Genomic DNA, 16,766 nt, shown 5'->3' with positions numbered 1-16,766 from the left:
TGTAGGTGTGGATTCAATCATATGACTTCATGCTTAGATGTTTCGCAGAAATTATATGTTTAATTTTTTTTTCCTTTGTTCATTTGTTTATCCAAATGAAGTTGTACCTCTACATACTACTGCACTGATTTTGCAGGTGCATGCAATGAATATTAATGTCGCATTTAGAAGAGACGAATCGCCCACGTAGGGTAATGCATCTTTCTAAAACAGGGGAAATGTGTTCTGTTGCAGTGCGTTCTTCCCGTTTTAGGCCATCTGCTATTTGAAGCGGTTTTAAGTGCAGCGGACGGCGGGGCAAGGGTCGCTGCCCCCCGGACAACGGCGGGGACCAGGAGGGGTCAAATGGCACCGTGGTCATTCTGTAGGATCAAGGCCAGATTAATGCTGATTAGGATTACCTATTAATTTTTACTACACAACAAAGAATGCTGCATCTTGGTCTTTTTATACTGCTATATACGACCTGATGACTACAATATACCATATTTCATTTTCCAACATTAAGAGCAAAAACCGTTGACTTTTTGGAATGGAATCGAGCTACAAAACATCCGGGAGTGACATCATTCCCGCCTAAATTAAACCGAGCGTTTCCGGAAGCTGTAGTACTGCTGCGCGTTGGCCACGCTGCGGTTTCCGAACAGACCGCGGCGTGCTGATAAATAGAGTTTTCACCATGCTAATCTTTCAGCATTAATAAATAATTAGCTGGAGGCAGCTCGCTGTCTGTCTCTCGGAGGAAAAGAAGCTTCGTTTAGAAATTCTTCTTAAGCGACACGATGTAAAAGAAGTAACTAATTAATTATCACAGACACTGTTTTCTTAGATAAAGCGCATCCAGAAAACAGAACATTTAGAGAAAGGGAGTATAATGACGAGTATAATGACGAGTGGGATTGCCTTCCGGAGAGGATGTTGATAGGCTATAGATAGAATCCCACCGTAGCCTACAGCAACGCCGAGCTGATGAATAGTAAATTACTTATTGATCTGGCTCAGCTGTAGCGTGGAGTACGTCACCGTGTATCGCACAATTTCTTCCCTGTGTTAGCAGGACATTTGGCTAGGCCGGTTTTGGCAACAAGACAGTGATTGTGAGCACATTTGGAACACGTTATTTAAACCCCGCAAGGATGTGGCCTGTACAGGATTCACTCTGTACTGGACTCTCAAGGCCAGAAGCACGAGGGTCCCTTTAACCACTTTACAACTCATACAGGAACCCTGTAACAATTATCACACACACACACACACACACACACACACACACACATAGTGCTAATGGCTGCTTTTATGTGTCTCCTGCACCTTTCTTGTTTGGGGATGGAGGGAACGTATTTTTAACTATAAAATTGGAGAGGAGTGCTGATGGTTTTCAAACGGTCGTGTTTTCTCGCTCTAACAGATGAATGGAGTCATACAGCACTTTCTAAGCCTCTTGTGAGTGTTTCCTGGCGTGCACGAAGACGCTTTCCCGCCTGGGTTAAGTGCTAATAGTACTCATGCTTCATAAGGAAGATCTCTTTTATCTGCCCCTATGGTTCACCTCTCCCTGAGGAAAATCAGGGGTGTTAGGTATCAATACCTCACACCTCTTCCATTGTCAGCATTAACCATCAACCATGTTGAACATTTTTTTAGCAGTGAGACTGATTTTATTTTACACAATTTTCTCCAGTCTTGATGTGTGTGTGTGTGTGTGTGTGTGTGTGTGTGTGTGTGTGTGTGTGTGTATGAGTGCGTGTGTGTGCATGTGTGTGTATGAGTGTGCATGTGTGCATGTGCATGTGTGTTTGTGTGTGTGTGTGTGTGTGTGTGTGTGTGTGTATAGAGTGTTGAGAAGCGATGGTTACTCACTCCATGGGTCTGGGCACCCAGAGCCAAGCAGCATCTCTCTTGAATAAAAGGAGGAGCTGTGATGCCGTGTCTAGGGATATGAACTTGGGTCCTGCTGTGAGTCGAGCAAGGGGGTTTGGGCTTAGGGAGTGTGGGTTTAGGGCAGGTATCACCAAATGGCGGACCGCGGTCCGGATCCGGACCCGAACGCCGTCCTGTCCGGACCCAATCACATTCCTGATTAACTGGATACGGACCCAAATGCCAAAAAAATTTTAACGGGAGACTATATTTTAAAACGGAGAATTTATTTTCAGACGAGTGTTACGTTCACCACCCATTTGAGTGTTACGTTCAACCCCCCCCCGCTCAACAACTTTCGTTCGCCACCCCCCCCCCCCCCCCGCTCAACAACTTTCGGACCTAAGGTCTGAGCTATCTGCCAAAAATGGACCGCGGAAAGATTTAATTGATTACCCCTGGTTTAGGGTGTTTGGGTTTAGGGGGTGTGGGTTTAGGGTGTTTGGGTTTAGGGAGTGTGGTTAGGGTGTTTGGGTTTAGGGGGTGTGGGTTTAGGGTGTTTGGGTTTAGGGGGTTTGGGTTAAGGGGGTTTCGATTAAGGGGGTTTGGGTTAATAGGGTTTGGGTTAAGAGGGTTAAGGGGATTTGGGTTTAGGGGGCTTGGGTTAAGATGGACTGGATTAAGTGGGTTTGGGTTAAGAGGGTGTATATAAAGGAGGTTTGAGTTAAGAAGGTTTGGGTTAAAGGGGATTGGAGTCCTGATACAAGGAATCTAAGTGATTACACTGAGGCACTGTAATGTCACAATAGTTGCTAATACAAATTGATGTAAGGGTAATTTCAAGTTTAGGACTGCTATACAAGAATTGAGAAATGAATTAAGATTAAAATAATTGATAAGGTCATTTTCATTATTAGCTCATCATGCCTCATCATATCTTACTTCTTCCTGTGTAACTGAGCTTTCTGTGTGAGTGTGTGTATGTGTGTGTGTGTGTGTGTGTGCGTGTACACGTGTGTACATGTGCATGCATGTGCATGTGTGTACTAATTATATTTTACTGGTAACAGAATGGATGAAATAGATGAACCAATAACCAGTGCAGCTGTGCAAGCTCTGTATTACTTACAGGTGTGTGTGTGTGTGTGTGTGTGTGTGTGTGTGTGTGTGTGTGTGTGTGTGTGTGTGTGTGCGCGTGCATGTGTGTGTGTGTGTGGGAGGTGGGGGTGGTGGTGGAGGTGGTGGTAAATATCCATCAGAAGAGCCATTGTGCTCTGTTGTTTACCTTGTCTCTTTGCTGGTTAAAGTATTACTACTGTCTCTAAGTGGCATGTAAATACTATCGGAAAGTTTACCAAGTAAAAGTTTCCCACTTTAAAGTCAATGGCAGTGAACCATCATGATTTAGATTCTTTGGATACTTGCACACATTGTGAATAGATCAGTAAGCACTGACGCAAAAAGAGCATTCTTAACAAAAAGAAAGAAAAATGTGAGATTCCACATCAGCTTCATTCACTATATACTATTATTTAATATATGTATTAGTTTAAATCCTTGTTTTTATCTCATTTGTTGTGGTAATATTATTTACTTATTTAATGCTTCTTCTTTTGTGTTGTTTCAGTGCACTGGAGTGATATCTGGGGGAGAGGGGCTTTGTGTAAGGACTGAACACTGGCTCAGAGCTCACAGAAGCAGGAAGATAATGCTTGATTCAGACTGAAACCCTGCTCACATAGAGTGAAACCCTGCACATGCAGACTGAAACTCTGCACATGTAGACTGAAACCCTGTACACGTAGACTGAAACCCTGCACACGTAGACTGAAACCCTGCACACGCTGTTTTCTATCTCGTGCTGAAGCTGAGGGGGCGGGTCTTCTTCCATGAGAGTCACAAACTAATCAATAATCTAGAACAGCATTACAGGCTTGCAGGGCCAAAGTGTGTGTGTGTGTGTGTGGTTCACTTTATAGTAAGACCATTGTCATAATCTGAACAATTGGGACACACAGGATCCTTAAGTGTACGTTCTACAGATGTCTTCATCCAAACCAACACAATGAAAGGTGAAGAGGTTTCACAATAACCCAATTACAACTAATATGGGCCAGAACCATTACAGTTTTATACCATCGCTAAGACCCCAAAAGTGATACTTATAGAACATTTTTGGAAACCACTAACCCATGTAGTCTATGTATTGACTTGGTGCACTAAACATTAAGCACATTTTCTGCCTTACACTCATTTAGCAATTCTAAAACACACTTTTTGCAAAACATTAAACACAGTTCTTTACTTAAGACACAATATTCAAAACTGAAAGTTTGAAAATTGTGTGGGGGTGTGGACAGCCCTGTAACAGGGGGTATGTGCGGGCGGTGGACAGCTTTGTAATGGGGGGATTGGGTGGAGGCCGTGGACAGCCCTCCCACTGGTGCTCTGTCATTCTGTTTTAGCCTCCACCACCCTGGCTGTCCTGCTGCAGGCCCTACGCTGTGTTCCAGATCAGGGATCAGCCATACTCCTCTAGAATGTATCCAGTTGTTTTACAATGTCGAAGGCTATGTTAAATAATTCTGCAATACCTCCTGTGCTCTATCTGTTGAACAAAGCTGCTGTTTTCAAGAGCAGTGAAAGTTTGAGAGGCTGGATTATATGTACTTGACCCCGGGGCTGACCTGAACCTTTACCCATGCCACAGTGCCCTGCATCAGCCTCCAGCCACACTGCAGGGCTCTTTAGATTAGGCTATTGTGAGTTAGATTGTAGATTGTTTGTGAGTTGATCTCATCTGGCAAATAATTTATTAAAATATGATTTTGCTAGGAGTAAACCTAAGTATCAGTATTAACTGGTTCTATCAGTAGTGAATCTGAATCAGTATTAATCATAGAGGATAGCATTGTGCAGTGTTGATCCAGTTACAGTTTTTTGCAGTCGCCAAGACCCAATTAGTACCAAGTACTTCTCCTTTTGCCTAAACTTAACACACAGCAGCCAATGCCACACACACAACATGCAAAACAACTCAAACCTTTGGAAAAAGCAAACACTTCAACCAAAATTCTTGCAACTTTAGCCAAATCTTCACCATCATCTCTATGCAGTATTGGACTCTTTTGATGTGCAACCCAAGATTTGCAACTTGTGGGCTCTATATGGATCAGACTTTGATGTTTAAAGATTTATAAAAATTAGCTAGGAGTGTAGTAACCTGTGAAGACTGGGCTTGGATTTTGATAGGTGGGTGTAGCAGTTGAATGGCAGTGTATTCCAAAAGAAACACATGGTTTTCAGTTTTGAATGTTGTGTCTTATGTGAAGAACTGTATTAAATGTTTTGCAAAAAGTGTGTTTTAGAATTGCTGAATGAATGTAATTATTGTGCTGAATGTACATAATTTTTAATGCACCAGGTCAATAGATACGTTTGGGTCTTAGCAGCTGCAAAAATGGCAACTCTGCTGCTGTTTTAATCCAGTTACATCACTTACTGTGATGTGAAACATAATTTACTGAAACTCATGAAAGCAAGTTAATCCTTTATTCTCTCTCACTCTTTCTTTCTTTTTCTCTCATTGTCTATTTTGTCACTCCCTCTCATAGTGATAAGACCTTAGATACAACCTTATTTATGATGCATAGCTATGCAGTAGGGAACAGGACCCTTGCAGCACCTCAGCAAGAGAGTGGACGAGCGACTGTTAGCAGAGCTAGAATTAGCACAAGCACACACACACACACACACACACACACACACACACACACACACACACACACACACACACACACACACACACACACAAATACAAACACACAATCTTCTCAGATATGATGGAGATTATGTGAATTTAAACAACTATTTTCAACTTCAGAGACAGAAAAAGTATTTTTAGTGAAGATTATGGGGTACAGGTGTAAAATACAGCAATATAAAGGGTGCAAGAAAGAAAGAAAATGAGAGGGGAAGGAAAGAGAGGAACGTGGGAGGGGAAAATGGCATCTAACATGGAAATGGACAGCTGGTCATCCTGTGGCCTAATGACCTGTGAGGTCAATGTCACTGACCAGAGCAAGGACAAACAAACACACACACACACACACACACACACACACACACACACACACACACACACACACACACACACACACACACACACACACACACACACACACACACACACACACACACACACACACACAGGTCAATCTCAAATCTCTCCATCAGTTGAATCAGCTGAACAGTGGTCATTTGAGCTTAAAAGCACTCATCATTTAGCAACAACAACAATAACAATACAAATACTGCATATTAAAGATTCACAATAGTCAATAATAAAAAAATTGTAAAAAATTAACATCCGTAACCGACCTAAAAGGTCAACAGTGACAGGTCCTGAAAGGTCAACAGTAACAGGTCCTGAAAGGTCAAGAGTGACAGGTCCTGAAAGGTCAAGAGTGACATGTCCTGAAAGGTCAAGAGTGACATGTCCTGAAAGGTCAACAGTGATGGGTCCTGAAAGGTCAACAGTGACATGTCCTGAAAGGTCATCAGTGATGGGTCCTGAAAAGTCAACAGTGATATGTCCTGAAAGGTCAACAGTGACCTTGAGTGAGTCTTGAAAGGTCCTGGGTTGCAAGGGTAAGGCTAGGGCTGAAGCTGAAAGGTTTGAATTTCAACTCCAAGAGTGATGAGGAGTGGCTCATAGTGAGAGCAGAGCAGAACTCTGGGGCAGTTCTGAGTGTGGAAGCTTTGAGTATCCAGTTGCTCCTTGAGAAGGGCAAGTAACCTGACAGAATCTGAAACTGTTACGAAACTGTAATCAGCAACACCAGAATTACTGCCAGGGTTGTTGTTACATTTGTAAGCAATCAAGAAAACACAAGCACACCACCATTCACCAATACACCTCCTTTCACCAGTACATCTTCTCTCACCAGTACACCTTCATTCACCAGTACACCTCCGTTCACCAGTACACTTCCTTTCACCAGTACACCTCCATTCACCAGTGCACCTCCATTTATCAGTTTCATCAATGCCTCACTCACCCCAGAGGTGTGATGTGTCTGATGTGATGTTGCTGATGGTGAAGATTATGGTTAGAGTTAGAGGAGTAGGGCTTTAATAAGAGAGATGAGAGAGAGAGGGAGAGAAGTTTAAAGCAGCCAAGAAAATACACACAACACACGGATACATATAAGATGGATGCCAGAATATGGCACATGTGTGAGCCAGATCAGGGTCGCAGCGGACCAGTGTCAGTACCATGGAGCTGATGCAGGCTAGGGTTAAGGTTAGATGGTAAGGGTTGGATGGATAGGATTAGGTGATTAGGGCTGGATGGATAGGGTTGAATGGATAGGATTAGATGGTTCGGGTTGGATGAATGAAAATGAAATGAAATGTGCCTTATTTATCAATTGTGATTTTTCGCAATCGAAATTTGTCCTCCGCATTTACCCATCTGTGCAATTAGAACACACACAAACACACACACTAGGTGATTACTAGGGGGCTGTGGTGCACACATGCCCAGAGCGGTGGGCAGCCCTAGTCCTGCGCCCGGGGAGCAGTTGGGGTTAGGTGCCTTGCTCAAGGGCACCTCAGTCATGGCCTCAGGCCTGGGAATTGAACCCACAACCCTCCGGTCACAAGATCAGTTCCCTATCACAGGACCATGACTGCCCATGGATAGGATTAGATGGATAGAGTTAAATGGTTAGGGTTGGATTGATAAGGTTAGATGATTAGGGTTGGATGATTAGAGTTGGATAGATAGGGTTAGATAGTTAGGGTTGAATTATTAGGGTTGGATGGATAGGGTGAGATGGTTAGGGTTGGATGTTTAGGGTTGGATGTATAGGGTTAGATAGTTAGGGTTGGATTATTAGGGTTGGATGGATAGGGTTAGATGGTTAGGGTTAGATGTTTAGGGTTGGATGATTAGGGTTAGATGGTTAGGGTTAGATAGTTAGGGTTGGATTATTAGGATTGGATGGATAGGGATAGATGTTAAGAGTTGGATGATTAGGGTTGGATGGAGAGGGTTAGATGGGGTATGGGCTGGTTAGGGTTAGGGTTTGGGTGGCAGAGAAGGAGAACCTTTCTATCTGGCTCGAAATGCTACACAACTGACCATTTCTGCTCATTTACTTACATTTCTCACACGTTTCACATATATTACACACACATTACTCACATATGACTGATATATTACACACATATTCCTCACACGTTTCTGACATATTACTCACATGCTACTCACTTTTCATATACATAATACTCATACGTTACTTATGTGTTACATACACACTACTCACATGGCTCACACACATTACACACACATTATTCATGTTACGCATCTGGATAATTATTATTCAAAAAAGTAACCTGGAATCTCTCTACCCCACACCACCCCAAGTAACCAAAACCAACACAAACAGAAGCTCCAAGTTTGAATCACACTTTATTGTAATCTTTATCTTGAATCACACTTTATTGTGTTTTAGAGAACAGTGTAATCCACGTGGCAAAACTCCTCATGCTGGCCCTGGAGCAGCATGTTCAAATTACAACAACAATTCAATAAAAATTAACGGGCATATTGCCCAGGATATGAATTACACAGATCTGGCAACGGAAAACAGATCTGATCGATTTTGATACCTACATGATTTAAATATTGATAAGAACACGTTATATTCAATTCAGAGCTGTAAGATACTGAAGCTCTGATGGGGAGGTGGTGTGTGTGTGTGTGTGTGTGTGTGTGCCTATGAATGTGTGCGTGTAAGTGTGTGTGTGGATGTGTGCGTGTGTGAGTGAATGTGTGTGTGAGTGGGTTGGTGGGTGTGTCTTTGTGTGTGTGTAGGTGTGTGTGTGAGTGGGTTGGTGGGTGTGTCTTTGTGTGTGTGTGAGCGTGTGTGTGTGTGTGTGTGTGTGTGTGTGGATGTGTGTGGATGTGTGTGTGTTTGAGTTTTTCTATGTGGATGTGTGTGTGTGTGCGCAGGGGGGCAGTTTTCATCTGAGCTGCTTTTCCCTCACAGACATCATCAGTTACAAAGCCATTACAGAACATGCTGGTTACTAAATACAACTCAGAACACTTTACAGAACAGAACATTCATATCATGCCCCCCTACACACCCACCAACCCACACACACACACACACACACACACACACACACACACACACACACACACCAGTGGGGAACCGTCAGGGCCATTGGTGGGCCCGCTGTTCATTTACAGAGGGCCAGGCAGTTATAATTCAGTTATAATTCAGCACAATTGTAGTTTCAAATAAAACAGTAAAATAGACAGTAAAATTGACCAATCATATCTTTCCTCTTAGTAGGCAGGCTTAACTTTATGATAATTTCCGCCCGCTGTGGGAGATACCCCTCGCTGCAGAAGCAAAAGTCCAGGAGGTGGAGCTGGATCTGGATCCAACTCCTCCCACCGTGGTGTTTTCATTGGTCTGAAGTAATTGCACTACGCAGGAGGAGTTGTATCAAATCAGCCATTCCAAATCACTGTTGCCATCCTAAATTGCTATTCTTATTTACTCACTTGCCGTTCATTTGTGAACAATCACGAATGTGAAAGTAAGTTCATAATAAACCAATTTTCATCTTGCTAATGCTAGTAACTAGTTTCCTTTGGTGATCACACAAAATCTGACTGTTTAACAACCACTGTTAAGTTTATCTAATCTAGTCTATCTAATCTTGCATATAAGGTAAAAAAAATGAAATTGTACATATTTAAGAAATTTACTGTACTTTATTATGTTGGCAATCACAGATCATTATTCCTGTCCACTTTTACGTTTTCTTGTAAACTTAAAAAAATGTGTATTGTGTTATTTAAATAACATTTAAAGAACATTTTGATCTTTAAATGGTAAAAGTCTTAAGGGTGAATTTATTGGATTTATATTTCCTGGTCGCAAAACGTAAGCAACATGTAGGAGGAGTTGCATTAGATGCAGCTCCGCCCCCTGGACCGACCAAAAGAAACTATGGACGGTGGGAGGAGTTGGAGCTAGATCCAGCTCCGCCCCCTGGACTTTTGTTTCTGCAGCGACGGGTACTTGCATTGTGGCGACGCTAGCTGCCGTTAGCGTACCACCGCTAGCTAGTTTCGATTCATTCCTTTGATGCCCTTGTGCGCGTCGTTTACATATTCCGCTTCCGAGGAACACAGAGCTGTGGAACGTTATTTTGCTTAAGAAGTTCTCTAGTACAGATGTTATTGTTTTATTGCGTTTCTAAAGCTGTACTACTGTCGTCTGAATTTTTTAATTTTTTCTTTATTGCAGTTAATTTTTTTTCCGGGGGGGTGGGGGGGGTTGGTTCGCTACTGACACACACCCACACACACACACACACACACACACACACACACACACACACACACACACACACACACACACACACACACACAATGTGAATTGTAAACACACTGTTTAATTGTGAATCTTTTTTTCCATCAGGGTGTCAATGCAGATTGGATCATGAGCATGTCACTAATTCAAAGACCAGGTGATAATGTGACTTAAGCTATGGTTCCTGGAAGTCCAGGTACTAATGTGACTTAAGCTATGGTTCCTGGAAGGGTGCTGAGGGTTAGGGTTTCTTTGTTCGCTTTGAGAGTCGAGGAAAGGAAAGAAGGGATGAGGTGATGAGAGGAGAGAAGAGAGAAGACAGAGAAGAGGAGAAACAGCAGGAGAGGGGAGAGGAGAAGGGAGTAGATGAGAAATGCACATATCCAGTAAATGGAGGACAGATGAGTTCATTATAGTCCACCATCGATTTGCTGGCTGATAATTGAACATTTGTAGCATGTTACAACAGTGAAGCACAATGCAGGCATTACTTCTTATATTTCTGGAGGATTCCGGCATTGTTGTGATCCATTTATACATTTGAGTTCACTTATACATTTATTAGTTTATTTATGCAATAATTTATACTTTTATTTGAATTCATTTATACATTTGAGTTAATTTATGTATTTACCCTTGTATTTGAGTTTATTTATACATTTATTTGAGTTCATTTATGCATTTATTTACCATTTTATTTGAGTTCATTTATGCATTAATTTACCCTTATATTTGTGCTCATTTATACATTTATTTGAGTTCATTAATCTCTTTGAGTTCATTTATACATTTATTTGAGTTAATTAATTAATTCATTTCTGTCTTTTCCCTTTTATTATGGAATTCATTGTTTCTAAAGGGGAAGGTGGATAGAGGGAAAGAGAGAGAGAGAGAGAGAGAGAGAGAGAGAGAGAGAGAGAGAGAGAGAGAGAGAGAGAGAGAGACAACTGGATGCTTTGTGTGCAGGTGCTCAGGGACAGCCAGAGCCATATCTCCCCATCCAAACACACATTGTACAGGCCAGGCAAACACAGGACACTAGAGGGTCCATGTTGAGTGTGTGTGTGTGTGTGTCTGTCTTTGTGTGCTTGTGTTTTGTGTGTTTTTGTGCATGTGTGTGTGTTTTGAGTGTGGGGGGAAGGGTTGGAGGTTGACCTCCAGGCCAGTTGGACCCTCATTTTCCACACCAGGCCATTTCCCATGAGGCATTGCTGGACAGCTCATCCAATCAGCCCCAATCAGTGAGATATAGAGCTGTCCAGCTGTTTGCCTTTAGTGTGGGTGTTTGGATGTGTGTGTGTGTGTGTGTGTGTGTGTATGTGTGAGAGTGTGTCTGTGTGTATTCATATGTGTTAAATGAACACTGCAAGTATTCCAGAGGACAGGAGTCTAAGTGATCCCTGGATGCAGTAGAGATTAAGGAGGCAAGTGCTGATCTTCCAGCACTGCTGTATCTGTGAGTGGAGCAGCTTCACAGACATGTATGCAAACAGTCGGTACTGTGTACTTGCCCTCAGCCAGGCCAGCCCTCCCTCAGTCCTGTGCCCATCAAGCTCTCCAGGGCAGATGACAAATTTGCACGTTCAATAAATTCTTTCAAAGCTCCCCTAATGAGAAACACAAACTGCTGGTGCGGACCTGAAGCCATGAAGAGGGAACTTGTGGGAGCGTTGACGCGGCCCCGGCTCTCTCTCAGATGTCTAAGGGCCATTAGCTCCCTCCGAAAACCTCACTCAGCATCTCCGACACCCTCTTTCAACTTTCTCACCCTCTCCACACATTCTTTCTCTCTGCTTCTTTATGTTGTTCTGCTGCTCTCTCTCTCTCTGCCTTTCAAATGAGATGCTTCTCAGTTTTGTCTTTGACACTCTTTCAACTCTCTCTCTCTCTTTTGCTTTCTTTCTCTCTCTCTCTTTCTCACACTATCTTCTCCAAATGCTTTTTTGGGCTTTTAAGCCCTGTCTTCATCTTCTCCAAGGTACTCGGGAGTCAATGCCCTAAAAGCGTTCTGCAAAAGAAAAGACACACGCCAAGACTCCGTTCATCCGTAGCCCCTTTTAGTCGGAGTGTCTTGCGTGTGTAAAGAGCTCTCCAAGCCTAACGCTTCAGCCAACCACGGCAGCATTAGGGCCGCTGCGTTATTAAAGGAGCAGGTTTGGATGGAGAGATGAGAGAGGATGAGAGAGGTGGACTTTCATCTGTTCATGGTGCTTTTGTTCCTGAGGACAAAGTTGCGGCACTAATGGCTGTGGGGTTGGAAGACGAGTCGTATCGAGCGCTTCCTGAGGTGGGCGCTGTCATGGCACCCACAACAAATGCACCAACGCCATGGAAAACATTTCAGCGTTAAGTGTAAGGTCTGGCCCAAAACTGTGTCATATCAACACAGATAAAAATTTCAACAACATTGTGCACAATTCGTTAATAAGCAGAATTCAATTTAAGTGCATGTAAATGAATTTTTTTGGCAACCTACTGAACTGTCACACTTCAGATCTTCAGAACTTTGTGTAATGTCAGATCAGATGAAAATCATTTATCTGCCAGTGAAAAAAAGAGATTTAAAATAAAAAATTTTAAATGATATATGAGTATGCTTCCTTTAAAATACAACCTTTTGTTATAACCATAGAGATGAATGAATGCTGGTGCCTGTTCAGCTAGCTGTGAAGATCTCTCCCAGTGCATGATAATACACAAACCAGCAGCAGTCTGTAATTGCATTAAAATGCATCCATCTAATTCAATATTTAATATATCCTGAAAGTCAAAGACAATAAATGTTTTTAAAACTGGTTTAGGGTTTTGTGGACTAATTATGGAATCTGAATTTATCTCTTAAAAAATGTCTGGATAAAAAATGTCTGGAACTCTCCTGAGGTCATGGGTCAGTCTATGCAGCATGCGGCAAAGCTCTTAGAATATATTAAGATTATACTGAGATCATTTTCATCCACTAGTTTGGTGAAGTGATCTAGAATGTAGAGGCAAAACATTTCAGATCCCTTGTGTGTTTCTTGTTTTGCTACTAAATAAAGTGATCACGAAAATGCATTTGTCCCTTTTTTGGAATTTATTGACCTTTAAACATTGAAATTCCAGAGCGTAAACACAAATCCAACTGGAAGTCCACATTTATGCATGCATCCTAAAAGACTTAATATAATTTCATAGAGAATCTGAAAGGTAAAATAATGAAAGAAAATGGAACAGTAAAGTTTCCCAGCAGGTGCGTTTGTTCCAGATAAATACTCATGGCACACATAACACAGCTTTTAAAAAAACATTCAAAAACATTATTCTAAAGACAGAATGCACTATTTAGGTGATACTCTCTCCTTCCATCTCACTCTCTCTCTCTCTCTCTTGCCCTTATTGCATCAGAGATATATATTGGGGTTTTGCTTATTGATCAGGAACGGCCTCCACAAATAAAATTTCAAACTTAAAAGCTAATGCACAAAAAGCTTAAAAATCAATTTTTATCCCACTAAGCCATCCCTTATTGCGAGAAAACAGACAAAATCAGAGGTAATATATACATTTTCCTGTGGAATCTTGACTTTTCTCTTTCCTATAACTGAGTTCAAAAGAACATCAAACACATGCTTTTTGGCACGATTGCAACTCGTCTGAAGTTTAGGAAGATTAGATTTGTTCTGATGGAGCCATTAGGTCCCAGTCTGAAGGGAAGCAGCACGTCATATCCAAAAGCAATTAGAGCAAAACGAACACATCACTGGGTGATGTCACCCACAAAAAAGAGGAATTTAGAGACCAGGACACAAAAACAAAAGGATTGACCAGAGGTTTAGTACAGGCTTCCTCATGGCACTTAGGAGGTGAAACATAGGGGACTACAGGTGGAACAGAGAGGAAATACAGGGGGCATACAGGAGGAGCACAGGGGGAATACAGGGGGAACACAGGGGGCATACAGGGGGAACACAGAGGGAATACAAGGGGCATACAGGGGGAACACAAAGGGAATACAAGGGGCATACAGGGGGAACACAAGGAAACACAGGGGAAATACAGGGGAACACACGGATTACACAGGGAAAACACGGGGAATACAGGTATAACAAAGGGGGAACACAGAGTTAGGGTTAGATGTTAGGGTTAAGGGTTAGATTTTAGAGTTAGGGGTTCGATGTTAAGGTTAGGGGTTAGGGTTAGATGTTAGGATTAGGGTTGGGGTTGGGGTTAGACTTTAGGGTTAGGGGTTAGATGTTAGAGTTAGGGTTAGATGTTAGAGTTAGGGTTAGATGTTAGGATTAGGGTTGGGGTTAGACTTTAGGGTTAGGGGTTAGATGTTAGAGTTAGGGTTAGATGTTAGGATTACGGGTTAGGGTTAGTATGAAGCTTTCCAATGTTGTTTTTGTTTACTACCTCTCCACTTCCTCTTTGAGTATTGGTAACCGGTTTAATGTATTTTTTTGAGGATTTTTAGTGTATTTTTAACACCTATAGTACAGAGACCTGTGCAGGTATACATACATACACACACATGAACATATGCATACGGACAGTATACATCCACTTACACACACTGGTGCATAGGCTGACGCACATGTACAGTTGCGCGCACACACACACAGTCACATGCCTTGTCAGGAAGAAGGTGTCAGCAGGTCCAGAAAATTGGATCACTAGGGTGGATGTGTGGCTGCCGCTGGCCTAGCTGACGGCAAGTCCGACCGATCAATAGGATCCGTCACACACTGGGGTTTGTGGAAACAAACCCCCCCGTGCGCACATACACACACCTCCACAGGACCTCTTTATAATACACCCAATAATCCGACACAATGCCCACATTCACACACACTTCTGTAGGAGTTTTATAATGCTCATCATATTTCACTGTGAAGAGCTAGGGAAGAGTTAGTGTTAGTGTAAGGGTTAGGGTTAGGTTAGTGTTAGGGTTAGGTTTGGTTATGGTTAGGGAGAGTTTAACAGGCCAAACAGGCTGCTGTCTTACATGATGGTCATCAGGAGATTGTCAGGCCTGCATCTGTCAGATTACATAGGGGCAAACAGGCCTGCATCTGTCAGATCACACAGGGACATTGGTAGAATCACTGATCACCGCTCTAACAGAGCGACTTCGTTTCACCTTCAGTCCACTTCAGACTACTCAAGTGTGACTGGGTTAGGGTTGGATGTTTAATGCTGTTGTTAGGGTTAGGCTTAGGATAGGTTGGCATTAACGCTGCATGAAAACATGTTCCTGTACGGGCCGGCAGCAATTTCATGTTTTATGTCAATATGCAAATTGTTTGATTTTATTACAAGCAGTAGTTTAAGAAAAGGTTAGTTGGGTAAGGCTTTTCTAACCCTAACCATAACTTTACCATGAGGAACTGTCATAATTTGGCTTGTAAAATCAGGAATGTCCTAATTTGGCTTGTTTGACCAACTAGAATATAGAGCTAGCATCTACAACCAGCATATAGAACTAGCATCTGCAACCAGTATATAGAACTAGCATCTATAACTTGAATATAGAACTAGCATCTACAACCAGAATATAGAACTAGCATCTACAACCAGTATATAGAACTAGCATCTATAACTTGAATATAGAACTAGCATCTACAACCAGTAGGCTATATAGAACTAGCATCTACAACCAGTATATAGAACTAGCATCTATAACTTGAATATAGAACTAGCATCTACAACTAGAAAATAGAACTAGCATCTACAACTAGAATATTGAACTAACATCTACAACAAAAATATAGAACTAGCATCTACAGCTAGAATATAGAACTAGCATCTACAACTAGCATTAGCTATGTGGCGTTGCTACTGGTGGAGCATGGAGTACGCTACCTCCCATGAGCACTTGCAGCAGTAAGGAGTACGCTAAAAGAGTGAATGTTCTTTGTTTAAATGTGATGGATTATGTTATTATGTGGTTTTATTATGTGTCTTGGTCATACGTGTCTTTTCCGTATAGTCACTTGTGTTTATTTTAGCAATGTTAGGCTCACCGTGTTCATGGCATGTTGGAAGCGTGATGACCTAGTTTGAACGGTTTATGTGAACGCAACAACAAAGGTGAGAAGGTGAAAAGTGAACAATGTGAAAGTATGAGAAGAGCCCTGTGTATGTGTGTGTTGGGGGTAGGCACAGGGAGGAGGGCGGTAACATTTTCTGGAGGTAAATTGGGATCCTGCCTGGTATATTTCCAAATCTAAGTCTACTTGGTGCCCCCAGCTGAGGCTGAGAGAAGGGAAGCGGGGGGTGTGGAACAGGGGGGTGTGGAGCAGGACGGTGGGGAGCAGGAGGAGAGACAAGGAGAAAAATCTATGCAGTGAGGCAGCACAGTGCAGAGAGTCTGCATGAGCCCACATCCACGGGCAGACAGCAATCAATAAATCAATAGGAAATCTTGGTTGGCTGTTGTATGAGGCAGGAGGCAGAGGCAGGCTGTCTGAAGATGGACAGAAAGATGGCTAAAGAAGAGACCAGAAGAGAGCCTCATCTTCTACT

The sequence above is a fragment of the Brachyhypopomus gauderio genome, chromosome 2, assembly GCF_052324685.1.
Source record: "Brachyhypopomus gauderio isolate BG-103 chromosome 2, BGAUD_0.2, whole genome shotgun sequence".
Taxonomy (NCBI): domain Eukaryota; kingdom Metazoa; phylum Chordata; class Actinopteri; order Gymnotiformes; family Hypopomidae; genus Brachyhypopomus; species Brachyhypopomus gauderio.
The sequence above is the reverse complement of the archived record's forward strand: the minus strand, read 5'-3'. Positions refer to the sequence as shown.